The sequence below is a fragment of the Schistocerca americana genome, chromosome 1 (assembly GCF_021461395.2).
Source record: "Schistocerca americana isolate TAMUIC-IGC-003095 chromosome 1, iqSchAmer2.1, whole genome shotgun sequence".
NCBI lineage: Eukaryota > Metazoa > Arthropoda > Insecta > Orthoptera > Acrididae > Schistocerca > Schistocerca americana.
In genome coordinates this window covers 583758226-583782772 of record NC_060119.1, presented here as the reverse complement: position 1 = coordinate 583782772, position 24547 = coordinate 583758226, and positions in this window count along the sequence as shown.

The following is a 24547-nucleotide window of genomic DNA, read 5'->3' as shown; positions in this document are numbered from 1 at the left end:
CTGAAACCAAGAAACAGGTCATAAATCTGAGCCCCATTGTCTACGGCGTTATGGGTCTCGTAGAGATACAGAGCGAGCTGAATTACGCAGGATTTATTTGCGGATCCATGTTGATTTTTACGGAGGAGATTTCGTTACCCAGAAACGTCATACCTCTTGATCAAAAGACATCTTCTATAATTCTACAACAGACTGACGTTAACGATATAGGTCTATAATTGCGTGCGTCTATCCTGCAGCCCTTCACGAAGACAGAAGATACGTTTTTTTTTCCACTCGCTAAGTACCACTCATTGCCCAAGCGACCTACAAGAAACTGCAGCTAGAAGGGGGGAAGTTCATTCCGGTAATCTTTGTAGACTCTTACAGATATTTCACCTGGTCCTGATGCCTTTCCGTTATCCTGATGTCCTTCCGCTACTAATTGTAGTCGCATTTCTGTTCCACAATCTGTTGTCTCGATACCCGCCGTTTCGACGTTCGCACAATGATAGAAAGGAAGGTCTGTGTTACGAACTTCCACAGTGAAAGAGTTTCAGAAGGCCAAACTCAGTATTTCGCCCTTCTCGTTTTTATCTTCCGTTTCGCTTCCACTGTGGTCTGTGAGTGAATTAACGGATGATTTCGAGCACTACAGGAATGGGACCCACCAAAACGCTGACATATTCTCCGACGATGGTCATTCTCGATATTACAAACCAGAAATTCATCGCTGAATACGCCATTCATGAGGAGTCAAGCTTCGTGGTCACAGAACGACTCCAAAGGCACACGTTTGTGTTGTAACGTTAACGTCATGAGTTGTATGAGACGATAATCTAATTGTTCGGCTTCTAGTAGCTTCTGAGCAATGTTGTGTGATGACGCAGTGTCTGGCTGCCATGTCACGGATCACGCGGCCCCTCACGCCACAGGTTCGAGTCCTGCCTCGGTCATTGGTGTGTGTCTGCTGTTCTTAGCATAAGTTATTTTAGGTAGTGAATAAGTCTAGGGATCGATGACTCAGCAGTTTGGTCCCTTAAGATTTCACACGTATTTGAACATTTTGACAGTGTGTACGTGTACTAAGATGCACTGACATCCGACCATGTCTTCTGGATGCTTAACGTTTTTGTCAGGCAGTATTACTATCAAGTACACTATCAGATAAATAATCTTTGTTGTCGCTCCCAAACTGGTGAATTTGGGTGCCGTAGTACAACTTAAGAACATCATATCCATTAAATGCTATCTGACAGTATGAAGTCAAACTATCATGTATCTAGTCAACATTTTTACACAAACTGCAAAGATACCTCCTTCGAGAGATATTAAAGGGCATTTCAAGCCGTTAGGCAAGCAGCAGTGTTACGGGTACTGTGTTCTTCACATATTCTAAGACATGCAAGGTAATTAATTGCGGAAGGGCAATAATGGTATATTCGCTCTTAACAGTACACTCGATGCAACTTTTAATGTTATGGTAATGCACAGAGTTGTTGCGAATACGCTGCAACACTTTCTCTGGGAAGCCGTTACATATCCTCGGTACGGTCTCCATCTTGAGCCCACGTGATGCCCGTACTTTTGGTGCCCTGAAGAGAGACGTTTGTGACCATCGATTTAATTCTGACGAAGAGGTTCACGTCTCAGTACAATCGCGGTTCCTGAGTCAACCGCCAACATTTTTACATGGAGGCAAAAGATTATCTTGTCTCACAATGGGATACATGTATTAACAGTTATGGCGATTACCTTTGTAATAATAAACAGTTTCCTTACTTTTCCCATCTGCCTCGTTCTAACGGCACAATAGATGCCATTATCCCGCCATGCACGCAATGTTTGACCGAATTCCATGGATCAAACATCATCAGGCCTGTGTAATAATATGGGACAATGTTTTTTTTTTCTCTCTCTCTCTTCCCTGCAGCATGTGGTCAAGTACGAGTGACTTCGAATGTGAAAGCAGACGAACCAGGGAGATGTAGCGGAAATCAAGGGTTGTATCAGCTTCTGTTTAGGGAGGGCAAAGAACAGGAACATGGTGGTCAAGCCAAAGATGAACAAAGCTAACGGTTCATCGTGCAGACGTTGGTCAGGGGCACAGGCTCTGTTCCCACCACCGCTCGTGCTACACTGAGAGTGGTTCTCGAAGCCGTTACTGCGGAGAGTGCAAAAAGAATATTAAGGGACCAGGCGCTCCCTCAGGATGCCTGTGACAGATGATTTGACAATCGTACCGGAATGATTAGTAGCTTGGCCTAATTATATCTTCTTTCGCAGGTCTGTTGCCGACGAGCAAATTATCGATTTTTGTCAGCTAGGGTATTTGCTGACTTCCACAATATGGCTTGTGTTGGGCGCGACAACGTGATTCTTTCTTTCCATTTTCATTATTTGTCCTCCATAAATTCATATGGTTGTTCAGTTCTTTAATTACCTTGTAGGCAAGTGATTCAGGTTTATCGTGTGAGGAATTCTGAGAGCGTTTTGTCAGATTCTACGAATTTTTCCTTGTCAAGATGAATTCCTTTGTGAGTCACAGTGAGTGCAGTGTGCCTCACACAGCTGTACAACCTTCAGATAGTTAATAAATTTACTCGGGTTGTTTACGCGGCTTGACAGAAAATACTTAGTCACAATCCTGGTCCCTCTAATTGTGTAATGCCTTTGCGTTCTGCCGGTTTGTAAGTAGGTTGTTTAGGTTTTTATGTTGGTGACGCCACGTAGCGCTCTGTATTAAAATCGCCGACTGCACTGTGTGCAGTGTGTGGATGGTTTGATTCATTGTTGGACTATTCGCTAGTGTAGTGTTTGGCAGTTGGATGTGAGCCGCCAGCAGTGGTGGATGAGGGAAGAGATGCCAGAGTTTTGAGATGTTAATATGAGCGGACGATCTTGACGTGTGTCCGTCAGAAAAAAGATATTTGTCACATTTGGATATCACGAACTTATATATATATATATATATATATATATATATATATATATATATATATATATATATATATATATTAACTTTTGAACACTATTAAGGTAAATACATTGTTTGTTCTCTATCAAAATCTTTCATTTGCTAACTATATGCCTATCAGTAGTTAGTGCCTTCAGTAGTTAGAAACTTTTATTTAGCTGGCAGTATTGGCGCACGCTGTACTGCAGTAGTCGACTAACGAAAATTTTTGGGAGGTAAGTGATTCATGAAGGGTATATGTTATTGTTAGTCTGGGCTATTCTTTTGTAGGGATTACTGAAGGTCAGATTACATTGCGCTAAAAAATTGTGTGTTAGTTTAGTGATGATCAGAATAAGTGAAGAGAAAACGGTTTGAGTACGTTCAGTTTTACTCAGATGTTTCAGTATACAATAACGTAGAGGTTTAGCAGCACAGTGTTTCTTTACATTCAAAGGGGAAGTTTCAGGTTCCACGTTGTGGAAAGCTGATGCAGAGTCGACAGCGTTTCCCTTGTCTGAGTTAAAACATAATGTTACCCCTAAGAGTTGCTGATAATTATTTGCCGTATCTGATAAATTTAAAAGGAGTAAAATGTGTTTAGTGACTCTTCTCTCTAAATCATCCAATTTCTAATCGATGTGGGTGCCTAATTCTGGCTTTCACCAGCTCAGAATTTCGAGAAATCAATAATCTATAATCTATAATACTTCCACTTCCTCGTGTGTAATGATTTCCAAAAACTCAAGCCATAAACAAACCAGTGATTTCCGAAGCACTGCAAGGATGTAACCACCCCTGTCTAGTCCTGTTCGTGGCTACGCAACAGTCCTCTTAATATCTGTCATTAATTTCTATTCTCAGGTTTCTTTTCTTTAAGTTTTCCATACAAAAATGCATGAGAACGTTCTTCAGCGAGTCCGGATTGAAACCAAACGCTGTCGCTGGTTTACTAGCCTTCCGCCGCTCAGAATGCTGTCGGAATAAATGAACAAAATGGCTTGGTTCAAATGGCTCTGAGCACTATGGGACTCAACTGTTGAGGTCATTAGTCCCCTAGAACTTAGAACTAGTTAAACCTAACTAACCTAAGGACATCACAAACATCAATGCCCGAGGGAGGATTCGAACCTGCGACCGTAGCGGTCTTGCGGTTCCAGATAAATGAACATGTTTAATTATTATAAACTGAAACAGCGTAAGAAATATGCAGGCAATCTGCGAGCCACCACTTTAAAAATAAATAGCATTATTTGAACTTCAATGCTTCAAAGAAAACCATTTGATCATTTCTGAATAAACAGGAAAAGTAGAGATCATACGCTGGCCAAGCACCAGAGTTTGTCACTGACTGTGCACCATATACAATCAAATGGCAGGCACTGATTCATCTAAACTAATACGTCCCATTCTCCAACACGCAACCCCACCCCCCCCCCCCCCCCCCGCGCAATCCGCCCTCTCACCAGATGCCTATTTTGCGTTTTATGAGTATGCGTGGGCCAATTTTCCTCTAAAAACAGATAAGCATTCAAGTCAAAGAAGAGTGCGTCAGTGACAAAGACAGGTGTCTACGATCTTCACAAGGCAGGCCACGTTAATTTTTAAATAAGGAACCATAAAGTAATATAACCAATAGCCTGCGACAATACCTCAAACCATTTTAAAATAAGTGTGAGTGTGTTAAAAGATGAATCCTAATGATACGGAAATAATCAAATGTCTCGATCAGTTGGGCGCTCTACGTCAACTGTTAGTACAATCTCAGGACGTGTAGAAAAACAATTTATTAAACAAATATCTCTTGTCAATAGACAGCATCATCGCCCACTCCAATTTCAGAGCTATTACCAGCCTCTAGTCCAGGCCAGGCAAGAGCATGCATCCCCTCTCATGTATGCGCTCTCTGTGTTAGGGAAGATGGTAGCGCAATAGAGGCATCGTTACAAATTCAATTAAGACGGCTGGGAGCTCTTAGCGTGCTAGCGGCCGGACGGCCGGCGCAGCCTGCTGGCCGTGTTAAATATTCACCAGCGTCCCAGACCGCGCCCGCTGAACACGGCCGAGCTCTCCGGAAAGCTGTGTACGACGCCCGCCCGAGGTTGCGACTGGACACTCGCGCCGCTAATGGGGAACATTCCTTGTCCGTCTAACACGAACTCATTTTGTATCACTGCTCTAAAACAGCTCCTCACCGCCCAGGATGGTATGCGCCACGTACAGCCGATGTAACGTTCTCTGTAATCACTCTATGTCCACCTTTATATAGGATGGTTGAGGACGTAGATTGTTCAGCTGTTAAGTATATAATGTCTAGCAAAAACAACTTCAGCTGTGTAGATTTCAAGTTTTATATAATTTTTTCTATAAGTTACAGCTTTACATTACGCTATCTTCGCGCCACTGTCTTAAGACAACAATGATAGGGCAAAATACATAACAAAGTACCGATGTAAAATTTAAAAAAATCGATTTATATACAGTGGCAATAGGTAGTAAATACATAACAAAAACCAAACTGTACAGGGAGTGATATCACAGTTAAAGATAAATTAAGGAATAAAATTAAAGAACTTTTGTACAGTCCACGAATACAAACCAGGGAACAAAATATATGTTCCGTATTATAGTAAAAGGAATATTTGGTATTTTGTCCGTATTCAGCAACTGTAGTCTTCTAAAACGAAATAATAAGCAACTAGTTTTATGCAAGAAATGGATTTCTTGTCCAGTTTTGGGCAATTAGTGTCTTTCTTCAGAAGGATATGCCTGTCACAGTATTTGCGAGGGTTAATATAAAGTGTATAAAGCCCAATGTCACGGTTCTAAAAAATATTTGCAGGACCAATAAGTAATAAATTTTTTTGAGGACCGTGGCATTGTTCCGTAAGAGCACGGGCACCAGTACTTCTACGGATCTCGCGAAAAAGAATTGTACTGTTCGTGTTCTTCAAAAATGAATTATGTTTCCTGTGGGCTGGCCATTCCACTCGAATACGGTGACGCACACGAACAGCACTTTCAGAAAAATTTCAACACTTAGTCTCTTCTGACAATGGGCGATGCTATTGCGCTACGGTCTTACAGCCGGACGACACGTGTAACTTACTTTCTAAAGGCCTTACCTGCATATACTTCACATATCTTCATGGTCTCTGCTTAATTTCTATTTTAGTACACGTCATTTCGTTTCATTTCAGTGTCTAAAGTACACTTTTACTTTAAACGTTGAAACTGACTTCTTCGCTGTTCCCACCAATCACTCGGGTCCTTGGAATATTTGCCGAGCGAGGTGAGTGAGTGGTGAGCACACTGGAGTCGTATTCGAGAGGACAACGGTTCAAATTCTCTTCTGGCCGTTCTGATTTAGGTTCTGCCTCATTCCCCGACACAACCCCAGGCAAATACCAGCGTGCTTTCTTCGAAAAGGGCGCGGCCCATAATCTCCACCGTCCTTTCGTATTCCTAGCTTGTGCTTCGTTTCTAGTCACCACGCTGTCGACGGTACGTTAAACTCTGATATTCCGTCCTTCTTCCGTCCCAAATATTTTTATTTGGTATCCCCAATAGAGACACGCTTCTGTTTTACATGTGCGCCACAAAATTCCGAAACTCTTAATCATCTAAAATTGCACTACTGGCCATTAAAATTGCTACACCAAGAAGAAATGCAGATGATAAACGGGTATTCATTGGACAAATATATTATACCACAACTGACATGTGATTACGCAGCTTGGGTGCATAGATCCTGAGAAAACAGTATCCGCAACAACCACCTCTGGCCGTAATAACGGCCGTGATACGCCTGGGCATTGAGTCGAACAGAGTTTGGATGGTGTGTACAGGTACAGCTACCCATACAGCTTCAACACAATACTACAGTTCATCAAGAGTAGTCACTGGCGTATTGTGACGAGCCAATTGCTCGCCCACCATTGACCAGACGTTTTCAATTAGTCAGAGATCTGGAGAATGTGCTGGCCAGGGTGGCAATCGAACATTTTCTGTATCCAGAAAGGCCCGTACATGACCTGCAACATGCAGTCGTGCATTATCATGCTGAAATGTAGGCTTTCGCAGGGATCGAATGAATGGTAGAGCCACGGTTCGAAACACATCTGAAATGTAACGTCCACTGTTCAAAGTGCCGTCAATGCGAACAAGAGGTGACCGAGACGTGCAACCAATGGCACCCCGTACCATCACGCCAGGTGATACGCTAGTATGGCGATGACGGATACACGCTTCCAATCTGCGTTGACCGCGATGTCGCCAAACACGGATGCGACCATCATGATGCTGTAAACAGAACCTAGATTCATCTCAAAAAAATGACGTTTTGCCATTCGTGCACCCAGGTTCGTCGTTGAGTTCACCATCGCAGGTACTCCTGTCTGTGATGCAGCGCTAGGGTAACCGCAGCCATGGTCTCCGAGCTGATAGTCCATGCTGCTGCAAGCGTCGTCGAACTGTTCGTGCTGTGGTGTTGCAAACGTCCCCATCTGTTGTCTCATGGATCGAAATGTGGGTGCACGATCCGTTACAGCCATGTGGATAAGATGCCTGTCATCTCGACTGCTAGTGATACGAGGCCGTAGGGATCCAGCACGGCGTTCCGTATTACACTCCTGAACCCACCGATTCCGTATTCTGCTAACAGTCATTGGATCTCGACCATCGCGAGCAGCAATGTCGCGATACGATAAACCACAATCGCGATAGGCTACAATCCGACCTTTATCAAAGTCGGAAACGTGGTGGTACGCATTTTTCCTCGTTACAGAAGGCATCACAGCAACGTTTCAGCAGGCAACGCCGGTAAACTGCGGTATCTCAGCATCTTCCTCCTGTCTGTTAAATTTCGCGTCTGTAGCACGTCATCTTCGTGGTGTAGCAATTTTAATGGCCAGTAGTGTATAAATATTTCAAAACATTAACGTAAGCCATATAAAGAAAATAAATTAACAAACGCTAAATGCACGTAGGGAGAAAATCATTATTTTACCTCAAAATATGTCTATATTTTGATTATTGGTCCTGTCTTCACGTATTCCATCTTTGCCTAGTACTATCAAAAATACTTGTCATTCATCATTATGTCTCACAAATCAGGAATTCATGCATTAAAGCAAATTCGTTTTAATATACATGAATATTATTATTTCTGCTATAATATGACAAGAAGGCAAAAAGGTGTGTAGTTAGTTAAAAAGAAAATGTATATACTTCAACAGGATAATGCTCTTGTATGTCATATGCAGCCAATCAAAAAAAAAAAAAAAAAAAAATTACAAAATTTGTCAGGAGAGTAAGTCATACGAGTTGTACCTGATGAACCAAAAAAATTGCACATAAAGAAAATAACTGTGTTGCGTCTTACCATATTTGTCTTGCTCACCAGTACAGATTTATGTCCTCCTGCTAACCATGTAACTGCCCACCACGTTCCTTTTACTAAACGCAAGATAATGAAATGCATCAATACAAAGAAAAAGTCATCTCGCAGAAAAACAGGGTACCTAACATATGCCCTAACCATTAGCTATAGATTCGTCATAATACATCATAAATCCCACTCACTGCATGTTCCCATCATGTTATCATCAGTATCCTCATAATCATCGTCATCAATAATCACTAATACCGTCAATATATTTTTCTGAATTATATCATCGTCATCATCATCATCATCATCATCATCATCAGCTGAAAACCCATATTATCATCATATGTCGTAAATAATCAGGAGTAACTATTCCCTGTACTCTTTGATTAATCAACACTTTCGTGAGAAACACACCACTGGCTCACTTCATAACTAACACATTTGAGCAAACATACCTTCATTACTGCACAAATGATCAGGAAAGGAACAGAAAAATACATATACCACAGACACCGATAATTTCGTTCAGATAGCACAATCTTACCTTTAACAATCTACAAATATTCCTTGAACTGGTTGAAAATCATTCATAAACTTGTAATTCAAAAACACCTCAACTTTTTTTGAAACTGAGTTTCCATTTGGACAACACAACTATAATCTCAATATTATGTATATCTCATCATAACTAGTACTGTGATTTTTGTTGTTGTGGTCTTCAGTCCATAGATCCATGCTACTCTATCCCATGTAATCCTCTTCACGTCCAAAGAAGTACTGCAACTCACACTCTTCTGAATCTGCTTACCGTTTCCAACTCTTGACCTTCTTCTACGATTTTTACACTCTACAATTTCTTCCAATTGTTGATCCCTTGGTGACTCAGAACGTATCCTACCTACCGAGCCCTTTTCGTCTTGTCGAGTTGTGCCACAAATTCCCCATCTCCCCAATTCTATTCAGTAAATCCTCATTAATCTTCAGCATTCTTTTGTAGCTCCACAATTCGAAAGCTTCTATTCTCTTCTTGTCTAAATTGTTTATTGCCCATGATTAACTTCCATTCATGGCTACACTCCATATAAATAATTTCACAAAAGACTTCCTGGCAAATCTGTCCTCGATGTTAGCAAGTTTCTCTTCGTCAGAAACGCTTTCCTTGCCGTAGTCAGTCTACATTTTATATTCTCTCTATTCCGACCATCATCAGTTACTTTACTTCCTAAATAACAAAACTCATTTACAACTTCAGGTGTCTCATTCCCTAATCTAATACTCTCAGCGTCACCTGGTTTAACTCGACTACATTCCATTATCCTCGTTTTTATTTTAATGATGTTCATCTTATATTTCTCCTCCATGGACTTTAATTCCTACTCCATATTTTTCTTTTGTTTCCTTTACTGCTTGCTCAGTATACAGATTGAATAACATAGGGGATAGGCTACAACCCTGTCTTACTCCGTTCTCAACCACTGCTTCCCTATCATGCCTCTCGACTCTTATGACTACAATCAGGTTTCTGAACAAATTGTAAATAGCCTTCCGCTCCCTGTGTTCTACATCTGCCACCTTCAGAACGTGAAAGAGAATATTCCACTCAACTTTGTTAAAAGATTTCTCTAAGTCTACAAATGCTAGGAACCTAGGTTTGACTTTCCTTAACCTATCTTCTAAGATAAGTCGTAGAATCAGTATTGCCTCGCTTGTTCCAGCATTTCTACTGAATCCAACCTGATCCTCCCCGAGATCGGCTTCTACCAGTTCTTCCATTCGTCTGAAAAGAATTCATGTTAGTATTTTCCAACCGTCACTTATTAAACAGACAGTTCGGTAGTTTTCACACCTGTCAACACCTGCTTTCTTTGGGATTGGAATTTTTGTATACTTTTTGAAGTCTGAGGGCATTTCGCATGTCTCATACATCTTGCTCACCAAGTGGAACAGATTTGTCATGACTGGTTCTGCCAAGGCTATCATCTAACGGAATATTGTCTACTCCTGGGGTCTTCTTTCAAGTTAGGTCTTTCAGTAGTCTGTCAAACCCTTCAAGCAGTATCGTATCTCCCATTTCATCTTCACCTACGTCCTCTACCATTTCCATAACATTGCCCTCAAGTACGCCGTCTTTGTGTAGAGCCTCTATATACTCCTTCCATTTTTCTACTTTCCCTTCTTTACTTAGGACGGGTTTTTCACCTGATCTCTTGATATTCATGTAGGTGGTTCCCTTTTCTCCAAAGGTCTCTTTAATTTTCCTGTAGGCAGTATCTATCTTACCCCTAGTGATACAAGTTTCTACATCCTTACGCTTGTCCTCTAGCCACCTCTGCTTAGCCAATTTGCGCTTCCAGTCGATCTCATTTTTGAGACGTTCGTATTCCTTTTCGCCTGCTTTATTTGTTGCGTTTTTGTATTTTCTTCTTTCATCAGTCAAATTCAATATCTCATCTGTTATCCAAAGATTTCTACTAGCCCTCTTCGTTTTACCTACTCGATAGACTGCCGCCTTCACTATTTCATCTCTCTAAGGTACCCATTCTTCTTCTACTGTATTTCATTCCCCTGTTCTTTTTAATCCTTCCCTAATACTCTTTTTGAAACTCTCTATAATCTCTGGTTCTTTCAGTTTATCCATGTCCCAACTCCTTGAATTCCTACTTTTTTTGCAGTTTCTTCAGTTTCAATCTACAGTTCATAACCAATAAATTGTGGTCAGAGTCCACATCTGGACCTGGAAATGTCTTACAGTTTAAAATCTGGTTGTTCAATCTTAGTCTTACCAATCATGTCTAAAACCTTCCAGGCCTCTTCCTTGAGTACAACCTTCTTCCATGATTCTATGACTAAGTCATGCTATGTGCAAAATTCTACCAGACGGCTTCCCCTTTCATTCCTTACACCCAGTCCATATTCACATACTACTTTTCCTTCTCTTTCTTTTCCTACAATTGCATTCCAGTCCCCTTTTACTACTAAACTGTTGTCTCCATCATACATTTCTTCGATCTCTTTATCATCTGTGGAGCTAGTTGGCATATAAACTACTGTGTTAGGTCGGGGCTTTGTGTCTATCTTGGCTACAATAATGCCTTAATTATGCTGTTTGTAGCAGCTTAACGCATTTTTACTGTTTCATTCATTATCAAACCCACCTCTGCATTGCTGTTATTTGATTTTGTATTTATAACCCTGTACTCACCTTAGTCCTGTTCCTCCTGCCACCGAACGTCCCTAATTCTCACTATATCTAACTTAAACCTCGCCATTTCCCTTTTTAAATTTTCTAACGTCTCTACCTACCTACCTACCTACTTCCCATCCGCAGAATGCCAGTTTTGTTTCTCCTGATGACGGTGTCATGAACAGTCGTCGCCCAGATACCCGATTGGGGGACTATTTTACCTCCGAAACATTTTACGCAAGAGGACGCCATCATCATTTACCCGTACAGTAAGGCTGCAAGCCCTCGGAAGAATTAACAGCTGTAGTTTGCCCATGCTTTCAGCCGTTCGCAGTACCAGCACGATGAGGCTATATTCTTTGATGTTACAGGGCAAGATCACTCAATCGTCCAGACTGTTGCCCCTGCAACTACTGAAGAGGCTGCTATCCTTCTTCAGGAATCACACATTTGTCTGGCCTCTCAACAGATATCCCTTCGTTGTGGTTGCACCAATGGTACGGCTATCCGTATCACTGAGGCCCGCAAGCCTCCCCGCCATCGACAAGGTCAATGGTTCATGGGGGAGAAACTGGTACTGAATCTCATTTCATAACTCATGAGTGTTACTGATTTATGTAGAAAGGATAGTGTTCAAACTTGTATACTTATTTCACTAATAAGTGTTCCTCTCCCAAAAGATTCGTATTAGCAAATGTTTACTGAGATACAGTTCCTGTTTTTATGGGAGGTGGGCAGTTTAACATCGTTCTTTGGACTATCAGTAATATGTCCCAGGCGTTTCTTTAATAGAACAAGGTCTGCTGCTGTAGGAACAGTACATTTTGTGTGTGACGCATTGTTTACTGCTGCGGAATATTGCACGTCGTTGTCCGGTTGTGCATTTCTGTCGGGTATTGTCACTAATGTGACAAGTTAAAAGCTTCTAGTTTTTCTGTACGTCTTTTCCTACCGAGATCAGACATTTACGAAATTCGAGAAACTTTGTATTTTAACATTTTTCAATTTGGTCGAATTTTGCTACTGCCTCGATTGTGTGTAGTCGAAGTTTTCAGTAGTCAAAAGGACACATAGTTAATCATAACTCACAAGTCACTAGAACTGCTTTCAACATATTTAAATTAGGATAATAGAAGAAATTTCCTTGTTCTTATCGTTTAAAACGGATAGTAGGAGAAAAATAAAAGGATAGCAGGGGAAGACGAATGTACTAAAAAGTAGAAAAACTGTTGTGTCTAGACAAGAAAGCCTAGACACAATGAGAGGAAGCCGAAAGGCACGCGCTAAGCCAAAGCAGGGTGCGTGAGGTCTGAAACAGGATACGTAATGAATGCTATAAAGAAAAGTACGTAGCTTCTGAAATAATTAACTTTAATCCATCCTTTTGGTACATCTGGAGATTGTGGCGATACGAGTGAGACTCTTTAGATACATGCCATGTTACTAATGGCGCCTTGCTAGGTCGTAGCCATTGACTTAGCTGAAGGCTATTCTAATTATCTGCTCTGCAAATGAGCGAGGCTTCGTCAGTGAAGTCACTAGCAAAGTCGTCCGTACAGCTGGGGCGAGTGCTAGTCCGTATCTCGAGACCTGCCTTGTGGTGGCGCTCGGTCTGCGATCACACAGTGGCGACACGCGGGTCCGACATGTACTAATGGACCGCGGCCGATTTAAGACTACCACCTAGCAAGTGTGGTGTCTGGCGGTGACACCACAAAAACAGTGAAAACTCACCTCGGGAAGGCATCGTTCGCCAGTCTATGTATGCAGAAAAGTGTAATGGATTCCCTACCTGCATTTAAACGCAGTAAAATGCATTTAATCCCGACTGTCACTTCTTTTCGTTTTACTTTTGCTCCAGTTCTCAGTGTAACAGCCCGCGGATTGTTCACTGCCTTGTGCGTTGGTGGATTTTTGTGCAAGAATATAATCACCTAAGCTGACTGCATGAAAATGTTTGTAATATAAGTGTAAGCGTTCTATATCCACAAAACGCCTTTGGTATGCCTCCAAGGCTCTCACGGTTTCTACTGGAAAGACACTCTGTTTTCGCGATAAGTCATCGAAATGCCATGAACAGATACAAATACAATGTAACTATGTAAGCTTTTCTGGCGTACTAAGACATAAAATTCTTGTCGAGTTTTCGGCCGGATCAAACTGTCATCTGCATACAATGTTTCCGCGGGCCACCTGGGCGCCGTTATCAGCTGAGAAGTGGTTGAGCCGCCGTCACCGATAACTGATTCAAACCGTGAAGGCCGGAGCCTTTGTTTGCGGCGAAAATACGAAAGCGCGTGCGCTAAGGTAATGGGCAAGGGCTCATGTAGTTGCCGCTGTCCTCTGCCGCTATTTCTAGTGGCAGCGCTTCCAGTGGTGAATACTGTCGAAAAATTATACATGGCTGAAATTTTTACTCACAGCCGGCTGATTCAGATGCCGTTATTTCTTCATATCTGGCAAAACAGGCTTCCAAGTTTTACTTAGCGTGTATCCATTATCATAGTAATGATATTATCTGTTCGGTTGTACAGAATATTTTGAAACACAGTCCCAGTAACGCGAGGAGTTTGCAACCACTTGTCTCATTGTATGCCATCCTGTGTCCGTCCGTAAGAAAGTGATCAGCCACAGCAGATTTGTCATGTTGTAATAACAGTATATGGCGATGATGTCCAACAGATCTGTCTCTAACAGTATAAATAGTATGGTCAATGTATATTTTACCACACTCACTTGATATTTAGCGAACGCCAGGCTTCTTGAACCCTAAATCGTACTTAACGGAGCCAAGAAGTGTTCTGGAGAACGGAATCGACATTGACTTCATGTTTCTTCGAAACCCGTTCTGTCCTGGTAGACACGTTTCCAGTATATGAAAGGAAAGCCATAGAACTAAAGGTTTCTTCAACTGGTTTAGGTAGTGGTTCATCTAAAATGCACGTCGAATGTGTTTGTCTATATATTCGTTATGATTAAACATGTCCTTATGGTATTCAAGCTCTTGTGGTAAATCTTCAGCATCCGAGATACCACATGCTCTTTATACCAAGCATCGTAGGACTCGCACACGTTGAATCGGTGGATGACAGGTGGTAGCATGTAAACACTTGTCAGTATGTGTCGATTTTGCATAAACTCTGTTTTCAAGGGTTCCGTCATCTATTTGATAAGCCAGTACATCCAAAAAGGGGAGCTTCCCCTCCTTTTGAATTTACATCGTGAATTTGATGTTGGGATGAAGACAGTTAGAAAGGTTCAATAATCGGTGCAATGTATCTATTCTATCTGGTCAAACAAGAAACATATCGCCCACATACCTCAAAAAACAAGTAGGTTTTAAAAAAAGTCTTCAGGACCGTGTCCTCAAAGTCCTCCGTAGAAAGACTTGCGGCAATGGGGAATAAAGGACTCACCATTGCCATACCATCAGTCTGTTCAAAATATTTGTCACTGAATAAAAAATAAGCGGATGTCAGTACATGACAGCAGAGTTTCGTCATTTCCATATCTAGTTTTCCATTAATTAAAATGAATGACTCTTCAAGAGGGCCCAGACTAAAGAGAGGCGCCACATACAAATCGACAAGTAAATCAGAGGTACAAGACGAAGCGACTTTAAACGCTGAATAAAATCCATGGACTTGGAAATACTGTGCTCACAGCTAACCACATGAGTACTGAGGATCGATGCTAAATGTTTTGCCAAGTTGTAAGTCGCCACACCCAAATTACTAACAGTCGGGCGTAACGGGACCCCATCTTCATGGACCCTCAGAAATCCGTTCAATCTAGGTGGAACGGTCGCAACAGGATGACGTTTTTTCATAATGTCCTCAGGTAGTGAGCTCTTCTTCAGAAGTGAAGTCGTTGTCCGTTTTATGCGATCCGTACGTTCCTTCTGTAACATACGATACGACGGACCCTCAAGAAATCATACATCTTACTCATGTAATCGGCATTGGAGGATAGTGTCGCCTATGTCTCCTGGTAAAATTAATTATTCAGGATCCTCTCTAATAAACCCAATAGCTGCCCATTCAGGCGAGGATATGTTACTCTGTGGAGGCTGAGTCAGACGCAAAAGGTGAGAAACCTCCTCTCTGATCTCTTCTGCACGTTCATTCGGAAGATGTGACGCTGTTTGCTCAGCAGGCAGAAGAAATGAATTCCAAGGTGGGAGCACTTCTAGGCGTGGGTGCAAAGTTTAAATCTTTTTCCAATACTGAAACCATGGTATATCAAGTTCCTTGCTTACAAGGTTTATCATAGTCCGCCGACAAGTGTCATTTACACGTATCAAGAATTGACGACAAAGACGTTGAAATCTAGAGAACTGTCCACCAGCAGCACTCCTATACACGCAGTCTAATAATGTTCGTGTTCGTCACAGACTTAAACCTATCTGGGTGATTGTGTATTCTTTTTTAACGTACAAAGTTGTTGTTTTCGTTCATCGGGGTTCAATTTTAATACGCCTAACTGTTCACTCGTTGTTTCAACAGCTTTATTAAGGCGATCATGACGTTCTGTGAGTAGCGAAAATGTTGCGCTCGATACAGTGGTATTTATTTTAGCGAGCAGCTCTTCTCAAGGCTGTGTAATATTGTCTGTAACAATAGATTGTAGTTCAGCTCTAATCTCGTATCTAATTTCGACAGACAGGTTTTGCTGTTTCTTCCTCAAGGTTCCTTAGCTTTCGCAGTTTTGATACCTTTTGAATCTAGTTCTGCGTTTTGTTCTAGCCTTTTTTTCATCTTTAGTAGCAACTTTAGAGTTGAATTACTGATCTCCACATTCCTGTTTACTGGATTTTTCAGTAACTAAAGTTGGCTCGGAAATAAACGGAAGCAAAACCCGAATCGACTGTCTCAGTAAGCTGTTTCAAAATTTCACATATCTGAGGTAACTTCCTACCTGCTGATTCATCTTCTCAGATTACCCGTTTATTGTTGGAAATCTGTTCTGTTGCATTCCATTATAAAGAACTCATATGTGCTGGATAATTATTAGCATTCTGCGAAACCTGAAATAGATCGTTTTTGTGTAACGAGTGTTCTGCTTCTGCTTCATTAACAATTGCTTCATTCTTCGTGACGTGGTTTGCGATCTCGTAGCACGACGAAATATTATGCGCCTAGCCATGATGTTGAAATGTAAAAACTGAAACACCAAACAAAATTTCTATTTGTAGCGGCGAAAAATCTTTGTAACACTAAAATGTTTCACACTGTTCTACACTACTGTGCGCCTACGCAAAAAAGATCTTCACACACAATATTTTTGCAGAAGAAGAAGAAGAAAAAAAATTCACACAATATCACACACAAAGAAGGCAATGAAATTACAATATCTGAAAGAGAAAATACAAATGTTAGCACATGTATGCGTAGAGCTGATTTGCCACCTATCGCAGGCGAAAACAGCGACATGTGAACGCTTTATATAAAATATTGTCTGTATGTGAGAGAACTGAATACATTAAGCTCGAAAACCTTCTCCTCGTGTAACATGTACTTTAGTTAACATGGCGGAGTGGCCGTGCGGTTTGAGGCGCCATGTCACGGACTGCGCGACCTCTCCCGCCGGAGGTTCGAGTCGTCCGTCGGTCACGGTTGTGTGTGTTGTTCTCAGCACAAGTTATTTTAAGAAGTGTGTAAGTCTAGGGACCGATGACCTCAGCAGTTTGGTCCCTTAGGAATTCACCTACATTTGAACATTTTTAGTTAACATGCTCTGTTGCGGAGCAAAACTGACTGTTGGTTGCTCCTGTGTTGCCTATGTGAAAAGTGTCGTGAAATAAAACTTTAAACTTCATGAATCGCAAATTTTGAAATAAAGAATTTTGTGCTCAGTGTAAACCATATAACTAAAACTCAGTACTGAAGCAAATTATGAAAGATGCTTGATATGAAATGCAATGTTAGACTAAAAATAACCACAAAATTAAATTACTGCTCTACTCGGAAGAAAATTGCAGTTTGAAATAACCAACACTGTTCACTGAAAATTAATGTATCTACTAGTACGAAATCTGATAATACTGACTACAGATTGTTTTCACAGGAATGAAGGTTGAGATCTGCCCTGAAATAAAAGTAACTTACCCGTTCCTCATTATGTCATTTTGGTGTCTGGAGTACTGAAGTTCTCGAAACCAAATACAAATCACTGGATGCAGCACATGAAGATAAAAATCTATTTCTTTTTTCTTTGTCAGAAATAATCTGTTGCCACGCAGACGTTATCGCTCAATTAAATATAATGGACTAGGAGGTGCCTGGGTCTCAAAATTTACAGTTGCTGAAGCTATTTAATTGGGTTTGGCATCCTAAGTGTAACGGAACCACAGTTTAAGATCGGGAAGTTAGATTTGGTGCAATATTTCGGACTGCACAAATTACAGCCGGGAGCGTGCCAGATTGCAGTAAGTTACGCTGACCAGTGGTTGCGAAGTGGAATGGAGGCCACAAGGCCATCGGACCGCTGAAAAGCGTAAACGCAGCGGTTCAAATGTCGCAAGCTATAAGCAGAGGGGCCCTCTGGCGCAACCGGTGTGTGGGGCGTACGTGACTCGGAGCGATGCGTTAGCGAAACAGAGGCGTGCAGCCGAGTATAAATAGGTGTTATATTCTAATGAGATTCATTGAAGTGTGGCAGCTCTCCTGGGCGGCGGCGCGTGTCACACCGCTGGGCTACACGCAGCAACACATGGGGTGACAGCGTCCCAGTCCACGGGAGGTCGGTGGTCCGACCCTCTGAGGCCGACGCGGGGTATAACTTAGGGTGACCAATATTCAAGCAATGTTCGGCAATAGCAGATCTCCTTGGCTGCAGTAATCGTGTGTGCCGTTTATGCTCAGTACATCAGTCCTCCACGGTCCTGATAGTTTCACCAATATATGCAATGCCAAAGCTACAAGGAATGCGATACTCACCTGCCTTACGCGAACCAAGATCATCCTTAACGGAGCCCAAAAGCACTATAATTTTAGATGGAGGTCGGAAAACACATTTCACATCGTATTTCCGTAAAATAAGACCCATCGTGTTGGAAGTGCTTCCTGCATAAGGCAAAAGTCTACTACCTTTTGCCTTCATACTAACAGGTTCGGTTAAAAAAGAGGCAGGTGTTGTTTAATAACAGATTTAGTTAAGTAAGACTGCAAAATAAGAAACAGGCAGGCCTCCAATTATAACAGCTTCAACAATTTCATTTAATTGAAGCTGTTATCATTGGAGGACTCTCTGTTTTGTATTCGGTAATTTTGCTTAACTGGAGTTGTTATAGTTGAAGGCCTTCATGTTTCTTATTTGGTAATTTTGCTTAACTGAATCCGTTATCATTGAAAGTCTAACTGTTTTCCATTCGCAAATTTTACTTAAATAAAGCTGTTATTAAAGAAGGCCAATCTGTTTTCCATCTGGTTATTTCATTTAACTGAAGATGTTATTAATGGAAGCCTGCCTATTTTTGATTTGGTAATCTTACTTAACAGAAATTGTTATCATTGAATGCCTGCCTGCTTTTTATTTTGTAATTTTACGTAACTAAAGCTGTTACTATTGAATACGTGCCTGTTTTCTATTTGGTGATTTAACGTAAGAGAAGCTGTTATTATTGAAGGCTTCCCTGTTTTCTATTTCACAATTCTATTTAGATGGAACTTTGATCACTGAAGACCTGCTTGTTTTGTAATTTCGTAATTTTGCTTAACGTAAGTTGTTATTATTGAAGGCCTGCAAGTTTTCTATGTGATGATTTTACTTAATTGATGTTGTCATTATTGAAGGCCTGTCTGTTCCCTTTTAATAAAATTAAGAGCTATTTCATAATTTTCGTCAGATGAATCTCTTAATAATCAAGACATATCTGTTTTCATTGCCCTCTTATTGAGATGTGATATCAGTATTCAGACTGTGTTGTAATTAACTGAGATTGTGATTGCCAAAGGGCCATTTGTTTCAGGAGGATTTATTTCAAACAGGCTGTAACAGGAAATGACACATGATGGTTCATGGGCGCCAAAATTTCGCCTTGCATCCATAATTATAGGTTTCAATTTTAAATGAATTTCCATCTCCAAAATAAGCTATTCCACATAGTTTCTCCCAGAATCACAATGATAGATCTCATTCTGTAAAAAGAAACCCTCATCTGCACGCTACTATATCTCACCTAAGAATGTCTCAATGTTGCACAACAGATTGGCTAACCATTCAACCACAGATACAACACAGAGAAAAGGGTCTTATTTCACTACTCCTACAGTGCGCTCACTCATCTGTGTTCCAGAACAGTAATGGTTAATTATTTCTAATAGCAGAAAACATATGAGAACTGTCACCGTCTGTGAATGCGGTGTGAATGTGACGACCGTTGTAGTTGCTATTGGTACTTTCATTGACATTTATGATTAATGTGCACTTTTAATTTTTTTCAGGTGCTTATCTGGTGACATCTCTTAGTATAACGGGTGAGCTACCGGAGAGTTGTGAAATTTTTTTTGTAACCACCCCTGAGTGCTATGAGGCGTGACTCACTGCCTGTGTTTTGGAGCCATATTTGGTCTGCTGGCCCTCTTGTAGTACGAGTATCTGACTGTTATGTTATTAATGAAACCAGAATATCAACTGCCAAGGGAAATTCTAAATTGTTATTTTAAATCTACTTAAAGTACGTTTATAGCCCGATTGTATTAATATACATGGTCTTTGTTCTTGGCAGTGTTAAAATTGTAATCCGTAGTTAATTCTGTTAATCGCTCTTTGTTGACTGTTGTACTATAGTCTGTATTGCTTGTTCAGGCAGCTATTTGCAGAAAATGTGTTACCACACTAATTGTCCTGTTGGTGTTTATAGGCATCTTCTTCTACATCTACATCCACATGTATACTCCGCAAGCCACCCAACGGTGTGTGGCGGAGGGCAGTTTACGTGCCACGGTCGTTACCTCCCTTTCCTGTTCCAGTCGAGTATGGTTCGCGAGAAGAACGACTGCCGGAAAGCGTCCGTGCGCGCTCGAATCTCTCTAATTTTACATTCGTGATCACCTCGGGAGGTATACGTACGGGGAAGCAGTATATTCGATACCTCATCCAGAAACGCACCCTCTCGAAACCTGGACAGCAAGCTACACCGCGATGCAGAGCGCCTCTCTTGAGAGTCTGCCACTTGAGTTTGCTTAACATCTCCGTAACGCTATCACGCTTACCAAATGACCCTATGACGAAACGCGCCGCTCTTCTTTGGATCTTCTCTATCTCCTCTGTCAACCAGACCTCGTACGGATCCCACACTGATGAGCAATACTCAATTATAGGTCGAACGAGTGTTTTGTAAGCCACCTACTTTGTTGATGGACTACATTTTCTAAGGACTCTCCCAATGAATCTCAACCTAGCACCCGCCTCACCAACAATTAATTTTATATGATCATTCCACTTCAAATCGTTCCGTACGAATACTCTCAGATATTTTACAGAAGTAACTGCTACCCGTGTTTGTTCCGCTATCATATAATCATACAATAAAGGATCCTTCTTTCTATGTAATCACATTTGTCTATGTTAAAGGTCAGTTGCCACTCCCTGCACCAAGTGCCTATCCGCTTCATATCTTCCTGCATTTCGCTGCAATTTTCTAACACTGCAACTTTTCTGTATACTACAGCATCATCCGCGAAAAGCCGCATGGAACTTCCGACACTATCTACTAGGTCATTTATATATATTGTGAAACGCAACGGTCCCATAACACTCCCCTGTGGCACGCCAGAGGTTACTTTAACGTCTGTAGACGTCTCTCCATTGACAACAATATGCTGTGTTCTGTTTGCTAAAAACTCTTCAATCCAGCCACACAGCTGGTCTGATATTCCGTAGGCTCTTATTTGTTTATCAGGCTACAATGCGGAACTGTATCGAACGCCTTCCGGAAGTCAAGGAAAATGGCATCTACCTGGGAACCTGTATCTAATCCTTTCTGGGTCTCATGAACAAATAGAGCTAGTTGGGTCTCACACGATCGCTGTTTCTGGTGTTTCCGGAATCCATGTTGAGTCCTACAGAGTAGATTCTGGGTTTCCAGAAATAACATGATACGCGAGCAAAAAACATGTTCTAAAATTCTACAACAGATCGCTGTCAGAGATATAGGCCCATAGTTTTGCGCATCTGCTCGAAAAAACTTCTTGAAAACTAGAACTATCAGTGCTCTTTTCCAATCATTTGGAACCTAGAGACTTACGGTGCACGGCTGTTAGATGGGGGGCAAGTTCTTTCGCGTACTCTGTGTAGAATCGAATTGGTATCCGGTCAGGTCCAGTGGACATTCCTCTGTTGAGTGATTTCAGTTGCTTTTCTTGCCGCATGAGATTTACTTTACAAACGCCCTGGTGTTGTCTGGTGGGTCATCCACTGCTTCTGCAGCCTACCCCGACAAGGGTGAGCGTACCGGCAGCACGATATTACTGGTCACCATTTGGAATGCACCGCTTGTAAGATGTCCATGACTAAGGAATTTATTGCTAGCGCACTCCAGCGGGTGTAATTTCGATGGATTGCTCGCTCGCTGCATGTGATACGTGTGCTACAGTAGAATCGCAGACCAGAGAGCAGTGTCGACAGCAGTAGTAGGAGTAGCTCGCAGTCGTGCGGTTGGGTCTGGTCGCTCGTAGAGAGCAGTTGCCTAGTTGTGAAGCTCACAGAGCGCACTTGCGTCCTGTATGAAATTACTAAGGCCGGTCGTGGAGACCGATGGCGGTGCCTGACCGATGTAGTATAAGGTAAAGGGAAAAATTATCATTATTTATTGCCATCCGTATATGCAGTTTGCAACAACTCATTTTGTACTATTGTTATATCAAAGTCGCAAGTAAATAATTTTTTTGCAACAACTCATTTTGTACTGTTGTTATATCAAAGTCACATGTAAATAATTTTTAATAATTTTTCAGTAATAAACTTTCTTATAAAGGTAACTTTTGACAGTCATTCATCTGAATTTAAGGTTTTTACTAATGTCTCCTATCTATAGTCACGCCAATTATCGTAAATAAAATCAGTTGTTTTTCATACATAACAAAATATAGTGGCCAGCATTGCACTGGGCTGTGAAAGAAAAATTTCTTATAAGAGCAAATATATACGCTTTATCCGGCGACTTAATTGAGGTAAGAATTTTCAGTTTATTCAGAATGACTTTTTAGGGCCATGACGCAGCATTACCAACGTCCAGGTTTAGCAGTTAGATTCACAGTCACTTGATTATTGGAAGGTTATATATGAGTCATATTTTCATGGGGAGGGTAGTCACATTATTATTCCGAGGTTTCGGAAATAAAACTGTTGGGAGGTTACATGCTGCCGAGTGTGAAGCCGCTCTATGGCACGGAGACTACTGCCTAAGTAAAGTCTTTTCTTCGCTTGTTCGCATGGACATAAAGCTCTTGAGAGAGCGTGCATTTTTTTCCTTTAGGTTTGAGTTCCGTTTGGTGCTGTGCCTTTTCTGTATCAAGTTATCCCCAGTTAGCTTGGTATTTGCTGGCCCTTGTATTTGCTTAAATCTCGCAGCTCTCTCAAAGTGCCGTGTTAAATACTCGTCTGTAATATAAAGCCATTCGGTATCTTGGGACATTTAAATCTGTTTCAACTTCTGTAGTGTGTTTGTGCATGTCTTTGTTATAATTGACCTTTAAAAATCTTGCTTCAAATTTCTCAGGTCTCTTAAAGGACCGTGTTAAATTTTCGCCTGTAATTTAAAACGATTCTGTTAGCTTGTACATTTAAATTCGTTTAAATATTTTATATGTTACTAAATTTGTACTAGTCGTTACATATTATCTAAAAATTTAGCTTTAAATTTGTCAGGTCTATGAAAGGACCGTGTTGAGTCTTGGGTCTGTAATTTAAAACCACTGTGCTAAATGAGATAGTTAAGATATGACATTTGTTTAAACATTTTGCTATCATTGTTATATTGGTTAAGTCATTGTGCTCCTATGAATTCAAAGCATTCCTCTGACTGTTTTAAGAACCTCTGATTTGTAAAACTTTTGTAATTGTGTTTTATTACTGCTTGCTATTCTTTAAAAAGTTTCATAGATGTGAATCACTTAGCAAATAATGAATGAAATCATAGCCTGCGGCCTAGCCCTTCTATTAATTCCTGTTAACCAGGGCTGCTGGAGCTCACTCCACATGGGGTATGGAGGTTCGCACACTTTTAACTAGACGTCTTCCAAACCGCTGAAACGGCCGTACTAAATGTGAAGACGTCCTCATTTGCTCTTCGATGGGGATCCACCATCTCTGTTGTGTTGTGATCATTATTTCGCACTATTTCAGCGATGTGTCAATTTCAATTACTCGTTGCTTATAATGCTATACTATCTTTCATTTAAACACCGTATTTAATCGTTGTCGCAGTAGACTCTATCGAGAAAAGTTCCACGACAGAAGTACATCGTGCAGATGCACACATGGCGATCGTGTAAAACTTCTAGAATATGAGCAAGCAGTTGCACATCACCGGAACCAGCTGTTTGCATAAAAGAATGATTGTGATCATGGTATCGTCCAGGTGAAAAAAGGGTCTTATTACAAATATTCAGTTGTGGCACCCGAAATTTAAAACGTCTTGTACCTATACATTTGTTATTTTTTCGAGTTATTGTGAAGTACGTTGTGTGCGTGCCTCGTTTCAGCGTAGAAAATTCCACAACTCAAAACGCGCATTTGTAACCCATCAGTCATGGCGTGAAGTATATTACCGTTTACATGTGGTGAGAGTTGCCAACGGAAGTCGTAGAGGATACCTATTATGTAAAATAACTTGTACTTTCTTCTGATTTCTCTGTAAATCTTAACTATGTATCGCTTATGTTCAATAGTCAATAGCTGTCTGCATTCTGTAAGATAGGGCAGTTCAAAATGAATACAGCGAATACTCATTTTGAATTGCCTTGTTATTACAGAACGTGACAGCAATGTCTCCTTTCTTAAGGTGCAAAAACAACCACAATTTAAAAGATGAAAT